Source organism: Dromiciops gliroides, chromosome 2 (assembly GCF_019393635.1).
Source record: "Dromiciops gliroides isolate mDroGli1 chromosome 2, mDroGli1.pri, whole genome shotgun sequence".
NCBI classification, from domain to species: Eukaryota; Metazoa; Chordata; class Mammalia; order Microbiotheria; family Microbiotheriidae; genus Dromiciops; species Dromiciops gliroides.
The window spans coordinates 118,853,547-118,872,747 of NC_057862.1; the positions used below are offsets into that span (position 1 = coordinate 118,853,547).

General features: G+C 35.7%; 1 protein-coding gene across 4 annotated transcripts in view; it reads right to left on the reverse strand.

The window, feature by feature from the left end:
• Window positions 1–19,201, reverse strand: part of ZFAND6 (zinc finger AN1-type containing 6) — a 93,199-nt gene that overhangs the window by 65,951 nt on the left and 8,047 nt on the right. The window lies entirely within an intron of this gene.

The following is a 19,201-nucleotide window of genomic DNA, read 5'->3' on the forward strand; positions in this document are numbered from 1 at the left end:
AATGCGTGAGTTGTAAGTCAATATGCAGAACCTAGTACAATTTAATGGCCCATTTCTCTTGAGTTTGATAGCACTCATGTGCCACTGATAAACCTTTAGGACTATGGAACTTTTCTTCTGCCCTACAACTGAACCTTCTTTTATATGTTATTCTCAAGGAGCTCGTTTTTTCTATTTGCACTGTCCCACTTAAGGTGCTTGACACATTAAGTGCTTAAAATGCCTTTTCACTCATTCTGTGAATTGTTTTACTGGCTCTGTTTATTTGACTCTGAATTAGTTTCTATGCTTCCCTGAATTCTTTATATTGACTGTTTCTTACAGTTCAGTGACATGCCATTTCATTTGTGTACTATAGTACTGTAATTCTTTTCACTATGCCATGTGAAGGGCATCTAGGCTGATTCCAGTTCATACTACCACAAAAAGTGCTGCCATGAACATTCTATTGTATATGGGTCTGTTTGTCTATATTTTAGACTTTCTTGGTGTGTATGCTTAGCAATTGAATCTCTGGGTCAAAGTTTAGCAACTTTCTAGTATATTTTCAAATTGGTTTCCATAACAGTTGAAAAAGAATTTGACTAATTTACAGATCTACCAACAGTGTATTTGAGTGTTTGTCTTTTTTTATACCCTCTATTTGGCATTTAAAAAATTTGGTCTCTAGTCTATCTTTCCTTTTTATACATTCTTCCAGAACCTATCTTCAAGGACTGTTGTGAGGATAAAATGAGATACTATCTGTAAAGCCCTTAGTGTCTACTATATACCAGGTACTATTATCTAAATGCTAATTCCCTTCCCTTTCCCCATATGCTCTCCAGAAAATCTTCACCCAGCAGTTTAGGCACCCCTTCTTTTGGCCATTTCTGGAGCACCTCAAAGAGCTTTCAATGGCAGCTAGATGGGCTCTGGGCTGTCCTGAAGCCTGGTAAGCAGAAGGGCAGATGATTCACATTTTCTAATTAAACATTTGAAATAAATAATAAAATGTTTTTCTTCAGATATTAAATCATGATAAAACCGTGACTGGATTAACCTGAATGGTTCAAAATTTGCCAAAGTTTAGACAGGTATAGTGAAAAATTTCCAAGTATTTTTTTTTTCCCTTATAAATGTCAAACATGAGTGTTCTTCAATCAAGTACTCAGTTTTCATAAAGAAGATGACACCCCTCACTCTCAATTTTGCTTAACTGAAACAAATATGAATGCTATAAAATAATTAGACCTCATGGGATTTTCTTTTAAAGATACTCAGCTGTTGCTAATAACTCATAAGAACCCTGGGGTACAATTATTTCTTGTTGCCCATATTCTATGGTGCTTTCAACGTCACTACATTCCTTTTCATCTATTCTTACCCTTAAGAGTCAAGATGAACAAAGGACAAGTATTGTAGAAGCTATTTTCTCACTGACTATAAACAAGTTCACCTTTTCCTCTTGTCCAACCCTCCAAAAGTTTTCCCAATATACATTACAGGGGACAAAGGGAGATCAATTCAACATACAGCCATTATGGATGGCATGGGATTACCCATTCATCTATATAAAAATTGAATATACTTGCCTAGCAAAAAGTATATTAAGATGTACTATGGGGGGTGGCTAGGTGGCGCAGTGGATAAAGCACTGGCCCTGGAGTCAGGAGTACCTGAGTTCAAATCCGACCTCAGACACTTAACACTTACTAGCTGTGTGACCCTGGGCAAGTCACTTAACCCCTATTGCCCTACCAAAAAGAAAAAAAAAAAGATGTACTATATTTCATACTATTACTCTGCAAGTAGCTTAGACATTACTAATCCTCAGCAACCTGTTTCTAAATATCTTAATCCAGAGTTTTCCAAACTATGGGATGTGTAAGAAGCAATAGGCAAAACGACAGGCAATTTTCAAGAACTTCGCAAAAAATTGTTTAATTTTTTCAAAGAAAACGGTCAAAATCAACAAATATCTGAAATTGTTCTAATTGAGAATCCAGCATAGCAATTAAATGGTACATGCAAACAAGGTAAAATTTTAGTCAGTAGGTGTATGCATGTGCCACCAACCAGTTGTTAAATGCTGTTTGCTGCTTGGAATGTAAAGTATCAATTCAAAAATAATCTTGGTGCAGAAGTATAAAGTATTATAATTTTTCTTACATTTATCTTTATCACTTGTTTTACTAAATAAGTATGATAGAATGATGTGGTTTCTAAAAAAATTGCAAATAAAAAATTGAAGTAATCTGAAAACTGTTATGGGTAATTTGAGAAATGATAGGCAATTGTTTGAAATAATAATAAATAAATAATAAATAAGTTATTGTCATTTTCTTAAATTTTCTATTTTCTAAAGGGAAATAATAGCCCCTTTGTGAGTGGCAAACATATAAGCAGTATGAAGAGAAAGTCAACTGAAAGAGTGTAACTAAGAAGCAAAAACATTAGTGATGGGTTAGCCAGCAGAAATACAGAAAAAAAAACAAAACCCCAAATCCAGAAAATATACTTCACTATATTTAAAACTAGGATTCACAAGTATTGTTACTGATGGAGAAGAAAACACATACTGGTTTGCTTTATACACCTTAAGAGCATTTAGCATGAAACCTGTCAGCCAGCAAGTGCCTACTATGCTTCTAAACAAGCAGCTTACATTCTAGTAGAGGAGAAAGTGAGTGCATATAGTGTATATACACAATAAATACAATTGAAGGAGGTAACACATAAAGGTATCATTAGAAGGTGGTGCTTGACTTGAAGAAACAGTGATTCCAAGGGAAACAAAACTAGTACAAAAGAACAAAGAGGGGAGATGAAATAAAGTCTGTGAGAACAGAAGAAACAGTAGTAAGAAGGCCAGTTTGGCTAGAAAGGTTAATTGTGACCAGGTTGCAAAAAAGCTTTAAATGGCAAACAGAAAAGTTCCTACACTTCATCCTAGAGGCAGTGCAACAAGGATATAGTAACAACGTGATATAGTTATTCTGAACTTAATGAAAACTGCTTTGGAAATAGAGTGGATGACAAGATTGGAATAGGGAAATACTTGAAAAGGGAAAACCATTTAGTATGCAAATGCAATAATGCAGGCAAGAAGTGGGTGAGGGCCAAAACTAAGCCCTTGAGACTGAGTCAGATAGGAAGGGTGCTGTGAAGGTCCTAATGTCAAGATTTGGCAAATGACTGGAAAATGGGGATGAACTGATGACAATGCCAAGACTGAAAACTGAGAGATTAGAAATATGCGAATTGAGAAAAGAGGCTCTAAGTGTGTGGGGATGAATTATTTGGGGAGCATATCTTATTTTAGACATCTATAAGTGGGAGCTAGGCGGTGCAGTGGATAAAGCACTGGTCCTGGATTCAGGAGGATCTGAGTTCAAATCTGGCCTCAGAGACTTGACACTTACTAGCTGTGTGAGCCTGGGCAAGTCACTTAACCCTCACTGCCCCACAAAAACAAAACCCCCAAAAAATTAAAAAAAAAAAAAGATAACTATAAGACATAGTTTGAAATGTCCAAAAGGGAATTGACAATGAGAGACTGACACTCAGAAACAAAACTGGGAGCTATACAAAAAGAAATGATAGGGGCAGCTAGGTGGCGCAGTGGATAAGGCACTGGCCTTGGATTCAGGAGGACCTGAGTTCAAATCTGGCCTCAGACACTTGACACTTAACTAGCTGTGTGACCCTGGGCAAGTCACTTAAACCTCATTGCCCTGAAAAAAACAAATGATAGCATTCTTAAGAAAACACAGAGGGAGGAAAGGGAAAAAACAAAGCCTTGGGGGTATACCTACAATTGGTAAGCATAACATCTAAGATTATCTATTAAAAAGTCCTGAGCAAGAAGGGTCTTATCTTTCCAGTATACAAGCAGAAAGTTAACAAGGTAAGTTTTTCCAGAGAAAATGAAATACTTTTTTATAAGTAAGAAAATGAAATTCTTTTTTTTTTTTTTTTAGCAAGGCTAAGTTAAGTGACTTGCCCAGGGTCACACAGCTAGTAAGTGTTAAGTGTCTGAGGCCGGATTTGAACTCAGGTACTCCTGAATCCAGGGCCGGTGCTCTATCCACTGCGCCACCTAGCCGCCCCTGAAATTCTTTTGACAAAAACTTTTGAGGGCAGCTAGATGGCGCAGTGGATAGAGCACCGGCCCTGGAATCAGAGTATCTGAGTTCAAATTCGGCCTCAGACTAGCTGTGTGACCCTGGGCAAGTCACTTAACCCCAATTGCCTCACTAAAAAAGAAAAAAACTTTTGCAAGGTTATGTCTCTGACAGCAAAAAGGCTGAATCATATAAGGTTACTTAGAGAATAGGTAAGCAAGAAAGGCCCCATCGGAGAGAAACATAGGCATTACTACCTTCAGCTTTCATAGAACTGAAGCAAAGCTTATTAGCACATCATGTGAAAGAATTTCATATGGTTCCATTTTCAAATAATGTGGTAAGAAGAAATCATGCCTCCATGTCTGAAGACCTATGTGATCCATTAATTGAGAATCTAAAATCTTCCTATTCTGCACAAATAAAGAAAACTGTAGATGGAGCATGCCATGCCATTAAAAGTGATGTAAGGGAAAATGTGTTAATTTGCAGTCTAATGCTATATTAGGTTAAATTTTCAATATAATCAAAGATTTAAAAAATAATATTAAATCCATTTAAAATAACTATAGATACCCACATGTGCAAAAATATTTATAGCAGCGCTTTGTCATGGCAAGGCATTGAAAGTCAAGGGAATGCCCTTCAATTGGGGAATGGCTAAACAAGTTGTGGTATATGAATGTAATGGGATACTATTGTGCTATAAGAAAAGATGAGCAGGAGGGGGGGTTCAGAGAAACCTGGAAGGACTTACATGAACTGATGCTTAGTGAGATGAGCAGAACCTGGAGAACATTGTAACAGCAACACTGTGATGGACTTGGCTCTTCTCAGCAGTGCAACGATCCAAAACAATTTCAAAGAACTCATGATAGAAAATGTTCTCAACATCCAGAAAAAAGAACTGTGGATTATGAATGCAGATTGAAACATCCTGTTTCTACTTTGGGGCTGGTATTTTTTCCTTTTTTGAGGTTTTTCCCTTGTGCTCTGATTCTTCTTTCACAATATGACAGATGCAGAAATGTTTGACGTGATTGTACATATATAATCTACATTAGATTGCTTTCCATCTTGGGGAGGAGGGAGGAGAGGGTGGGAGAAAAATTTGGAATTAATAATCCTATGAAAACAAATGTTGAAAACTATCATTATATGTAACTAGAAAATAATTTTTTAATTTAAAAATTAAAATAAAGTAACTATAGATGATATAAAATACTTGGTTGTCTAATTGCCAAAACACAAAGAGGAATAATATGAATACAATTATAAAATGCTCTTCACAGAAATAAAAACAGATCTAAATAACTGGAGAAATATTAATTGCTCATGTATGGGCCAAGGCAATTTAATTAAAAACAACACTACCTAAATACATCTGGAGGAAAAGGTCAATAACATCAAAAGAAGGAAAAAAAAAAGAAGGAAAAAGGCCTAGCAGCACCACATCACAAATTATATTACAAAGTTATAATCATCAGAAACAGTTTTGTACTAGGTTTCAAAAAAAGATCAATGGATTCCAGGTCCATTAAGAATCTGCTGATCAACTGAACAGATTAAGTATACAATGTGCAGAAGTAAATGACCACAGCTAACCTGGTATTTGATAAAGCCAAAGATCCCAGCTACTGGGACAAAAAACTTGCTGACAAAAACTACTGGGAAAATTGTTAAGTAGTCCAGCAGAAAGTGGGCACAGACCTACATCTCACCTTGTATAGAAAGATAAGCTCCAAATGGGTTAGACAAAAATGATATCATGAGCAAATTAATAGAAGAGGGGAAGAGTCACAGATCTGGTCACAGATGTAGTATAATACCATTCGAACATAATGATATACTATTGTTGTACAAAATTATGATTATGAAAAATTCAGAAAAGCAGAGCAAAATATTATAAAAACATCTAGCATTTGTATAGTGTTTTGAGCTTTGCAAAATGCTTGACATATTATTTAATCCTCACAACTTGTTGAGTCATATGGCCAGTAAGTGTCTGAGTCAGGATTTGAAACCAGGTCTTCCTGACTCCAAGTTCAGCACTCAATCTACTGAGCCACGGATAATTGATAAGAAAAAGGGTAGGTAATGATAAAAGGGAGGGCAGATAAAAAGAAGGCAAAGATCAGAAGCAAACCAGAATTTCAAGGGACAGAATAAAAAGAGAGAAGGATAAACAGAAGAAATGGAATGAAGGGAAATGCATAGTTAGTAATCATTAAGTGTGAAAATGAATGGGATGAACTGATAACATGGAAGCAAATAGCAGAATGGATTAGGAACAAGAATCCAACACTATACTGTTTAAAAGAAACCCACCTGAAACACTCGAGCATGCCAGCGAACACGCGCGCGCGCACGCACGCGCGCGCACACACACACACATATTGTTAAAATAAGAGGCTGGAGCAGAATCTATTATGCTTTAAATGAAGGGCAGGGCTAGCAATTGTGATTCTCAGACAAAGCAGAACCCAAAAATAGACCTAATTAAAAAAGATAAGCAGGGAAACTCATTTTACTAAAAGGAACCACAGATGATGAAATAACATCAATACTAAACATATGAACAAAATAGCATAGCATTCAAATTCTTAAAGGAAAAGTTAAATGACTTACTGGAAAAAATAGACAGTAAAAGTATACTAGTGGGGACCTCTCAGAGATAGATAAATCTAGCCATAAAATAAGAAAAAGGTCAAGGAGATAAATAGCATTTTAGAAAGTTAAGATATGATAAACTTCTGGAAAAAACTGAATGGAAAGAAGTATGCTCCAATTTCACCAGCTAACCATCTATTAGGGCATAAAAAGCACACAAATGCAGAAAACCAGAAATATTAAATGCACCCTTATTAAGACCACAATGCATTAAAATTACATTTACCAAAGGACCATGGAAGCATAGATTAAAAGTTAATCTGGCGGCGGGGCAGGGGCAGCTAGGTAGTGCAGTGGATAGAGCACCGGCCCTGGAATCAGGAGGACCTGAGTTCAAATCCAGTCTCAGACACTTGACACTAACTAGCTGTGTGACCCTAGGAAAGTCACTTAACCCTCATTGCCCAGCAAAAAAAAAAAAAAAAAAAAAAAAAGCCAATTGGAAATTAAATAATTTAATCCTAAAGAATGAATAGGTCAAAGAACAAATCACAGAAACAATTTATTCAAGAGGATGACAACATTTCAAAATTTTCAGTATGAAGCCAAAGCAGTACTTTGGGGAAAATTTATATCTTTAAATGCATAAATCATAGAAACAGAAAAAGACCAGATCAATGAATTAGGTGTGCAATGGAAAAACTAAAAGATAAACTAATTAAAAAACCCCAATTAAACACCAAAACGGAAATCCTAAAGACCAAAAAGAGAGAAAAGTAAATATGAAAGTAAAAAACAAAAATAAAACAAAAAACACACTATTAAATGAATCAATAAAACTAGGAACTGTTTTTATGAGAAGGAAAATAAAATAGATAAACCATTGCTTAATTTAATTTTTTTAGAGAAGGGAAGAAAACTAAATTACTAGTATCAAAAATGAAAAGGGTGAATTCATCACCAATGAAGACAAAATTAAAGCAATTATTAGGAATTCTTTTGTCTAGTTACGCCAGTAAAACACACTAAATGAAGAATATTAAAAAAATATATAAACTAGCCAGATTAACAGAAGAGGAAATAGGGTTAAGTATTTTATCTCAGAAAAAGAAATTGAATAAACAAACCATTAATGAACTCCAAGAAAAAAAATTTCTAAGACTAGATGGATTTACAAGTGAATTCTACCATTTACAGAATAATTCATTCCAATACTATAAACTATTTAAAAAAAAATATGAAAAGAGCCTTCCAAATTCTTTTTATGACATGAATATGATTTTGATACCAAAAACAGGGAGAGCAAAAACAGAAAAAGAAAACTATTGACCAATTTCCTTTATATCAAGGCACATATTTTAAATAAAACACCAACAAAAAGATTACAGCAATATATCACAAAGATCATACCTTATGTCAGGTGGGATTTTTAACAGGAATATGGGCTCACTGAATATTAGGAAAACTATCAGTATAACTGACCATGTCAATAATACAACAAATACAACGATTATTTCAATAGATATCAATAGATACAGGAAAAGCCACTAACAAAATACACCACCAATTACTATTAAAAACAATAGAAAGCATAGCAATCAATGGAACCTCTTAAAATGATAAGCAGGAGGCAGCTAGGTGACACAGTGGATACAGCACTGGCTCTGGATTCAGGAGAACCTGGGTTCAAATTTGACCTTAGACACTTGACACTTACTAGCTGTGTGACCCTGGGCAAGTCACTTAACCCTCATTGTCCTGCAAAAAAAAAAAAAAAAAAAAAAAAAAGATAAGCACTATCTATTTAAAACCAAACAGTAAAGAGGATTAAACTTGAAGCCTTCCAAACAAAATCACATCACGAGTGAGGTAAAAATGTCCATTACCACCACCATTATTCAATATTTTTTACTACAAATGCTAGCATATAGCAGTAAAAAAAAAGAATTGACAAAATAAAAATAGACAATGCCAAATAAAACCATCACTCTTTGCAGATGACATGATGGCATACTTAGAGCACCCTACAGAATCAACTAATAAACTTTGCTGAATCAACTACTTTAGCAAAATTGGAAGATATAAAATGAACCCATTCCTCCACCCTACCATCAAAATCCAACAAGAAGAGATAGAGAAATTCCATTTAAAATAATTTCGAGGGGGCAGCTAGATGGTGCAGTAGATAAAGCACTGGCCTTGGATTCAGGATGACCTGAGTTCAAATCCAGCCTCAGATACTTGACACTAGCTGTGTGACCCTGGGTAAGTCACATAACCCTCATTGCCTCACCAAAAAATTTAAATAAAATAACTTCGAACAATATAAAATACTTGGGACTCTATCTGCCAAGACAAGCCCAGGTATCATATGAACACAATTACAAAACATCTCACACACAAAAACAGATTTAAATAATTGTAGAAATATTCATTGCTCATGGGTTGGCAGAGCCAATATAATACAAATCATAATTCCACCTAAGTTAATTTATTTACTTACTTAACACCATACCAATCAAACTAACAAAGAATTATTTTATAGAGCTGTGACAAATGAAAAGTTTGACTTAATTATAGCTAGTGAATAATTAACAAAAGGATGGTCATCTGGCTGTCTCTCCTACACCAAAGACCCCTCCTTGAGGCTCTTGGCCTTCATATACCCTTGGAAGAGTGGGTGTTCCCAACAAGGGGCAATCAACTCTGATTACTTAACAATAAGAATGAATATTATAATGAGAGAGACTTAATTCTAATGAGGCTGGTGGTCCTTGACTTTGATTATGTCATTCTTACTCCCAGATCCACTCCAGCCTAGGGCAATCTAGACAAAGGATCTTCATCAAACCAGGCGGAAATAGAACAAGATGGGTTGGAATTCACCTAGATTAGATATTCTTTGTAAGGCTTTTTCTAGTTGGAAGAGGTAACAATTCCACCTAGATAAGATGATTAACATGGGGTAAATTTTTGGGTAAAGTCAGTAAGCCTTTCAAAGACTGGCTGTATTAACCTATAAGAATTTATTTCTGAATGAGAAAATAGAAAGAAAAAAGTTAATCTCAATCATTGTTTTTAGTATAATAGTATAATCATTTCTCTCAGAGCTAGAAAAAAATAGTAACAAAATTCATCTGGGAAAACAAAAGATCAAGGGAATAAATAAAAAGAAAAAAAGATTATGGAAGGCATCGTAGCAATTCCAGATTTCAAACTTTACTACTGGAACGATTGGAATGACACCACCTGCTGGAGACTTACTGTAGAAGAGTTCCGCCCATGAAGCGGAGGTCTTTGAGGGCAAGACCAGGAGTCTTTTCTTTGGCGTCAGGAAGTGACGGGCTAGTGGGAGGAGGAAGGAAGAGACTGGTGCTCAGTCTCGATCTTTTTCCTGAGGACAATGGTGGAGAGCGGGGCTAGAAATGCGCTCTCCCTTTAATAGATAAGATGAATGTAGGCCTTTCTCTCTCTCTCTTTACCAAATTCTTATTCTCCTTAATAAATAAAAAAAAAGTCTAACTCTTGCTAAAGCTTATATAATTTATTGGCGACCACTCATTAGATATTTTAGACAGTTTAGCTAGAATTTTAGCTCTTAACACTACAAAGCAGTAATCATCAAAACAATCTGATATATTGGGCTAAGAAACAAAGTAAATCAATGAAACAGATTAGGTAAACAATACACAGTAGTAAATGACCACAGTAATCTAGTAGTATTTGATAAACCCAAAGATCTAAGCTTTGGAGGTAAGAACTCACTAACAAAAATTGCTAGGAAACTGGAAAGCAGTTTGGCAGAAACTAGGTATAGACCAACATCTTGATGTGGGATGGAGTCTGGGGTCAAACTGATGGTGTCAACCCAGAAGAATTACAAGACTCAGTGACTCAGTTTCCTAAAGTTTATTGCAATACTGTGGGTGACCACAGGGAGAGAACCAGAATAGCGTAAAGGTATCTCTCAAATAGGGAAAGAAAAGACAGTTACATTTATAGTATGGATAAACTGATTATCAGTCTCATTATAATAATCTCCACCTTGGGGAGGTACAGGGGAGGGCTTATCCAATTTGGAGCTCCTGGGGTCCTAAGCCAACCCCTGAGGCGGGTACCTTTTTCAGTGGAGGTGTGTTTTGGGGGTTTACATGTCATAAGGTGAATCTGGAGACAAATGTGACCTTTTCTGCACATGTCTCTGATTCCCATGGCTAGTTTCAAAATATCTCCATTTTTCTTTTATTTCTATACCCTTGTCATTTCCTTTATTGTGATAATGATGTAGGGGGCAAAAAGGAGTTAATAGAAAAACCCAAGACCCAAGCTCTAATATAGATATTAGCTCTAAAATGGAGTTAGATCCCAGTTAATGGATAACTTATGTTAGGTTCTGTACCCATAGTGATCAACATCCATAACGGACCAGAACAGGTCAGGTCAAAATAACAATAAAGGAAAAAGACAACCTATAGAAATTCTAATGAAAAATGATTATATCTTATTTATAAAAATAAGAGTCATTTCCCCAACTGATAAACAATCATGGGATTAACAGGCAGTTTTCAGAAGAAATCAATTGATTTCTTCTATTGAAAGTTATTGGGGGGGAGGGGAGAAGCTAGGTGGCGCAGTGGCTAGAGCAACGACTCTGGAGTCAGGAGGACCTGAGTTCGAATCCAGACACTTGACACTTACTAGCTGTGTGACCCTGGGCAAGTCACATTAAATTGCCTCACCAAAATAATAATAATAATAATAATAATAATAATAATAATAATAATAATAATAATAATAAATGAAGTTATCGGGGCAGCTAGGTGGTGCAGTAGATAGAGCACCAGCCCTGGATTCAGGAGTACCTGAGTTCAAATCCGGCCTCAGACACTTAACACTTACTAGCTGTGTGACCCTAGGCAAGTCATTTAACCCCAACTGCCTCACCAAAAAAAAAAAAAGAAAAGGAAGGAAAGAAGGAAGTTATCAATAGTCATGTGAAAAATTGGTCTAAATCACTATTGGTTAGATAAATGCAAATTAAGACAATTCTGACGAACTACCTTACACCTATCAGATTGGTTAACATGACAGAAGAGGAAAATGACAAATGTTGGAGGACATGTTGAAAAAGTGGGACAATAATACACTGTTGGTGTTGTATACCAGTCCAACCACTCTCAAGAACTACACATAAAGGACTATCAAACTTCAAAATCTTTGACCCAGCAAAACTATTAGATCTATATACCAAAGAAATGAAAGAAAAGAGCAAAGGATCTATATATAAAAAATTTTATGACAGCTCTTTTTGTAGTGCATAGAATTGGTAATTGAGGGAATACCCATCAGGCAGAACTATAACATTGTACAAAGTAACAATAATATAGTAATGGATAATCAAATACAAAAGACTTAGCTACTCTGATCAAGACAATTACAACAGAGACCCATAACGAAAATGCTATCCACTTCCAGAGAAATTGAACTCTGAAGATTGAAGCATATTTTTGTTGTTTTATTTTGCCTGTTTCCTTTTGCAAAACAGCTAATATAGAAACATAATTTGCATGACCTCAGAAGTATAAATAAAATCAAATTACCTTCTTAGGAAAGTAGAAGAGGCTGGAAAGAGGGCAAGAATTTGGAATTCAATAATTTTTTAAATGATTAAAAAATGTTTTATATGTAATTGGGAAGTATTTATCAAAATTAAAAAATATGAGTGTTGGAAAAAAAGGGAGGAACATATTGGGAAAGAAAAGGAAATATAAATGACAGCAGTAAGTTTATTTTTTTTAATTTTCTCAAAATAATTGCACATTTACTGGTTTTTTTTTTAACAAAGTACCAAAATATATTAATGCACAAGATCCTTGAATCAATAGATTCAGTTTATAAAAAGTTAGAACTACACATAATACAAAATATTTTGATGTTCTCCTGATCCCCTCAAATGTTCATGTACTCCATCCACAAACTACCTTTGATTCATTTTGTATACATTATTTACATATTTATATACGCATGTATTGTTTCCTTTATAAAGATATAAGCTCTTTAGAGGCAGGGTTTGTGTCACTCTTGTCTTTATAACTACAGCATTTAGCACAGTGCTTGGTACACAGTAAGCACTTAAATTTTCTATGACTAAAAGTCAGATTGGAAAAGGTAGAGAACTGAAAAACTGTAGGCAACAATCACAGACAATTTTTTGTAGTACATTAGCTATGAAATGGAGGGAAGATATGGGGCAATAACTTGAATAAGATATGTGACAACATGAGGTAGAAAATATAAGGTGAATATGAATTATTCTTATTATTAACAATATAGTTAGCATTTGTACAATACCTACTATGTGCAAGGCACTGTGCTGAGTGCTTTACAAATATCTCACAAGATCCTCACAACTGTGGGAGATAAGTGCTATTATTCTCATTTTACAAATTAGAGAAAGTGAGACAAAGGTTAAATGACTTGCCCAAGGTCACACAAACAGTAAGTGTCTGAGGTCATATTCCAGCACAACATTCTAATAACTGCACTTTTTAGCTGCCTCAAAGTGAAGAGGAGAGTTCCATATACAGAGAACTATAAAGAAACATGAGGAAAAACAAATTACTTTTTCCAACTTAGCTTAAGTAAATCATAAAAGGCTTCATAGTGAGAATAAAACTCAAATTAGGCACTGATGGAAGAAGGTATGAAGAAGGAAGAGGAACCAATTCTAGGCTCAAGTGATAAGGATAGGCACCGTGATGAGAGGGTGATAAGAGAACATAGAATAGCAAGTGGTTTAATTTAGGTGAAATACAAAAAGAAGTTAGAACTAGACTGTAGAGTGTTGAATGTCAAACTGAGAAGTCTGTACTTTATTTGATTTAAAGAAAATCTTACTTCAACAGAACAGTACATCAGGAATATTACTTGGGCAACTATGTCATGGGTGAACAGACACTAGAAACAGGGATAATAGCTTAGAAAATCATTTAAATAGTCCAAGGAAAGGCAACAAGACTCTAAACCAGAATTGAAACAGTGGGAGTTGAAGAAAAGAGAAATGGTATAGTAGATGTAAAATCAACAGACTCTCAATCTTCCTTATGAAATGTTATTTTTATCTGATAAAGATGCTTCATTATTTTTTAAGATACTTCATTTATAAGTGACACATTCTACTCTCAAAATATTGATTTCTTCCCAATCATTTAGAAAATTTGATAGTTTGTATTAATTGAAACAGACAAAGCTATAAAAGGACTGCTCAACTGCATTTTCAGAAGCAAAAATTTTTAAGAACCATTGATAGTCAACAGCTATGAACAGAGGAAGGAATCCAATCTGTCAAAAATCATATAAATATACTCCTATAATCACTATTCCAGAAATGCCTATTAAAACAAACTCAGACCCTACTGCACACTGATCAAACTGACAGTTGACCAAAAAAAAAAAAAAAAAAAAGGAAAAAAATGCTGGAGGGGCTGTGAGAAAACAAGTGCATAAATACACTATTGGTGGAGTTGTGAATTGGCCCAGTCATTCAAGAAAACAATTTGGAACTATGTCCAAAATGTTATTAAACTGTAACCCTTTGACCCAGTGATAATACTTCTAGGTCTATAATAGGTCCCTATACCCACCCACAAGATGTTTTTAGTTGTTTTTCAGTCATACCCAACTCTTCATGACCCCTTTTGGGGTTTTCTTGGCAAAGACTGGAGTGGTTCACCATTTCCTTTTCCAGCTCTCTTTACTGATGAAGAAACAAAGGCAAGCAGGTTTAAGTGACTTACCCAGATTCACAAAGCCAGTTAAGTGTCTGAGGCCACATTTGAACTCAGGACTTTCAACTTCAAGTTCTGCATTCTACTCACTGCACCACCCAACTTTGAACCCCACCACCCCTTCACGGAGATTAAAGACCCCAAATATACAAAAATATTTATAGCGGCTCTTTTTGTGGTAGCAAAGAACTGGAAACTTAAAGGAGTGACCACTAACCGGGGGATGTTTTAAAGCTTTGGTATAGGAATGTAATGAAATACTATTAATGCTGAAAAAAAAAAAAACGATAAAGGGGAGCATTTTAAGAAAAACAGGGCAAGATCTATAGGAAATGATGCCGAGGAGAGTGAGCAGAATCAGAAGAATTTATTCAATAACACAATTATTGTAAAACTAAAAACTTAGGAACTCTGATTTACACGACTAGTTGTGATTTCAGAGTACTAATGATAAAACATTCAATATCCTATATCCTGACAGTTAGGTGATAGACTCACATTGCAGATTGGGAATTTGTTAGAAGGGCTTTGTTTTTTCTTTCTTTTTCAACTGGGCTGCCTATGGGAGGTGGAGAGGGGAGTTGGGAGGAAAAGATCAAAAAAATGTATGTTAAAATGTTTTTGCTTATTGCCATAAACAATTTCAAATCTTAAATCCTAAAAATAATCCACTTTTGCAAGCAGCTGCAAATACAATCTGCCTTTAAGAGTCTTTCAAAGAAAATTCAAAATCTAAATCCTTGGTAATTACTAGTTACCCCTCACTTTCTAGCACTCAGATCTTCAAAAGCCAGAAGGGCTCACACCTGAACTGGACCTCACAGGCCATTAGGGGATGGGAATAAAGTTAAGGTTATCATAAGGAGAAGTGTTCTGCATAGAGAAGAAAGCAAGAGGGAACTTCAAAAGGAAAAGACTGCCAGCTCTACTTTCTGGCTATTCAGTTCTATCCATGTGGCCACTATGACTGATTCAGTAAAGGACAACATTGGGAACAAAAAGAAAACCAGAGCTGTAGTGTGGAATGAATCTCTGAAGTCAGTCGATGTGGGTTCAAATCCTGGCCCTGCCACTTGCTACTACTGGTAGTATGGCCATAGAAAACTCCCTCAACCTCCCTACAAGTCCCTTTCCTTATCTGTAAAATGAAAAAAATTGGTCTAGAAAGCTGCTTACGTTCCAGTTTCTAGATCCAAGATCCTATGATAACAAGCTTCAGAAGTATGAGATGATCAGTATTCTGCATGTGTTGCATTCACCTACTTTAAGTTCATTCAGGTTCCCTTATAATTAATTCCTAAGCCTCCCATACATTCTCTTTTTCCACAAAAGGAATATGATTCTTCCTTAATTCCCAATGGCAAGATGTCTAGATCAGGTTGTCCAATTCAAGGCTTGCAAAACTTCCCAGTGTGGCCTAAACCAAATTAAAATGTAACAAGGAAAAGTTTAAAAAAATTAAAATACAACATAATGTTAACTTGTGGTTTTCAAAGTCAATATGGAGCCTGCAGGGATCCATTTCGATTTGAGTTTGACACTATAGTGCCTAGATTCCTTTGTCTTAACCATAATTTACCTTGAATGTTATTTTGGAATATGTATTATTCTCTCCTCCCACTAGATTGTATTTCCTTCTCCTAGAGGCAAGAACTTTCACTTTTCTATCCTCAGCACTTACCAAATGCTTTATACATAAATGCTGAAGAGTAAGTTAGGGCTTTATGTCTTTAAAAAGCAAGTCTAAACCGGGCCAAAATGCCTATAATCTCAAACTTTAGGCAAAGAATTAAATAAATAAATTGTCATGGGTTTGCCCAAACTTCTACTTTTGAGGGTAGCCCATTCAAACTTTTTGTTTTGTTTGCAGGGCAATGGGGGTTAAGTGACTTGCCCAGGGTCACACAGCCAATAAGTGTCAAGTGTCTGAGGTCACATTTGAACTCAGGTCCTATGCTTTATCCACTGCGCCACCTAGCTACCCCCCCCATTCAAACTTTTCTCAGGGACTTGACATGATAAAAGTTTGAGTTTTCATATCTACATGTAGAAAAAGCAGTTGTGTTTTTGGAGGACAGCAAGAGCATTCACTTTTATTTCTAGGTCTACATTCAGAAGTTTATAGAACCATAGTTTTCTTCCCATGAGTCACTCTGCACTTTGCTCGGGAGGAAAAGGGAGAGGAAGGATTGGGAGGGCATAGTAAAGTCTAAATTAGGTTGAAGACTGGGGGTAAAGGAAAATAACTAGGTTAAGTTATTTTAAAAGGTACCATGGGGGCAGCTAGGTGGTGCAGTGGATAAAGCACCGGCCCTGGAGTCAGGAGTACCAGAGTTCAAATCCGGCCTCAGACACTTGACACTTACTAGCTGTGTGATCCTGGGCAAGTCACTTAACCCCCATAGCCCCCCCCCCCACACACAAAAAAAGTACCATCTATTTGATTTCTAAGATGCTGTATTCACAGGTGTATACTTCATATTCAGGTATACCTCATTTTATTAAGCTTTGCTTCACTGCATTTTAAACATATCACTTTTTTTATATACAAATTGAAGGTTTGTGGCAACCTTATGCTAAGCAAGTCTATTGCTGCCATTTTTCCAAAAGCTCATGCTCACATTGTTTTTGTATCATATTCTGGTAGTTCTGGCAACATTTCAAACTTTGTCATTATCATATCTGTTATGGTGATCTGTGATCCATGATCAGTGATCTTTGATGTTACTATTGTAATTGTTTTGGGGTGCTACAAACCCATATAAGACGACAAACTTAACTGATAAAAGTTGTATGTTACTGCTCCACTGACTTCCAGTCCCATCTTTCTCTTCAGGTCTCCCTACTCCCTGAGATACCCCAATACTGAAATTAGGCCAATTAATAACCCTACAGGTTAGAGGAAGAGTCAATTGATGAGGCACATTACACTGTTGTCTTATTTTAAGAAAATGTCAGCCACCCCAACTCAGCAACCACCACCCTGATCAGTCAGCAGCCATCAACATGGTGGTAAGACCCTCCTCCCCCCAGCAAAAATATTATGACTCACTGAAAGCTCAGATGATTAGCATCTTTAGCAATCAAGTATTTTTAATTAAGGTACATTGGTTTTTTTAGACATGATACTATTATATACTTAATAAACTACAGTACAGTGCAAATGTAACTTTTATGTGCACTGGGAAACCTAAAAAGTTTGTGAATTGCTTTATTGTGGACAATGGATACGAACCCAAAATATCTCTGAGGTATGCCCTATACCTGAATGCAGAAGTGACTAAATATAAATTCCAAGGCATTAGTATTTCACAGTATAGGGACTTATATAAAGTGCTTTGACACTCTGCCTAAGCTCTTTTCACACCATTTCAGCCCTAGGAGTTAGACACTTAACTAGGGAACAGAGCAGCTGTTAATTCTGCAACAAATAGAAAAACATGCCTTTTTTAACGTTTCAAAATTGTCAAAAGTACCTCTGGAACCATTTAGGGGCTTTAAGGAAGTAGGGTTCAATATAACCTTAAAAGAAGTAATAATTGCTTAAATTTTTTTAGGCCTTATGTTTAACACTTCATATCTTTTTTTTTTTTTTTTTAGTGAGGCAATTGGGGTTAAGTGACTTGCCTAGGGTCACACAGCTAGTAAGTGTTAAGTGTCTGAGGCCGAATTTGAACTCAGGTAATCCTGACTCCGAGGCCGGTGCTCTATCCACTGCGCCATCTAGCAGCCCCAACACTTCATATCATTTTAATCAAATCATGACAAAAGGTAGTACAAGTATTCTTATCCTGATTTTACAAATAAGGAAACTGAAGGTCAGATGAGAATAAGAGACTTGAACCCAGGTCTTAGACTCAGAAGACTTCAAAGTCCAGTGCTCGTTGTTGTTGTTGTTGTAGTACTAATAATAGAATGTATATAGAATATTAATATTTTAAAAGTGCTTTTACATGTTGTATCATTTAATTCTCACAATAACTCTGTGAGGTAGGTACTATTATTACCATCTTACAGATAAGGAAAATGAAGATGAGATAAGTTAAATGACTTACAATCCTACAGCTAATATGTATCTGCCATAGGATTCCAACTCAAATCTTCCTGACTCCAAGACCAGTATTCTATCCCCTATACCAAAAGTTAATGACCCTTGGGGAAAAAAAAAATCACATCAGGATGAGGTAGTTTTAAGCTAGATTTTTATCAGATGCAAAAATAAAACCAAGGATTAATAGGGGTTGACTGCTTCTTCTAGTTGTCCTTCCACTAGTCCCTAGCTCCTCCTGCCCCCCAAATAGAAATATTTCTTCCAGTTTGTTTCTAGTGATTAAAATACAGGAGGAAAAAAAGGAATACAGGAACACAAATTCATTAAAAAAGACGTTTGGAAGTATAAATGGTTAACAGCTTCTCTGGAATTAGGAACAAAGGTTACCTATACTAAACCATTTACCTACTTTCACAGAGAAGATAAACAGGAAAAGCAACCTACACTACTACTTTATAATAATAGCTATGTTCTATAGAATAAAAAAAAAATCTTGAATTACAGTAGTCACAATTCAAAGCTTCCAAAATGATCCATCAGTAGGAAACAGGAAGAAAATATGCTAGTAATCTGTGATTTTTCTCCCTATGGTCTCCTGATTAGGATTCTGTGCTTTCCCTCCTAATTCCTTGGGTTCAGTTCCCAGT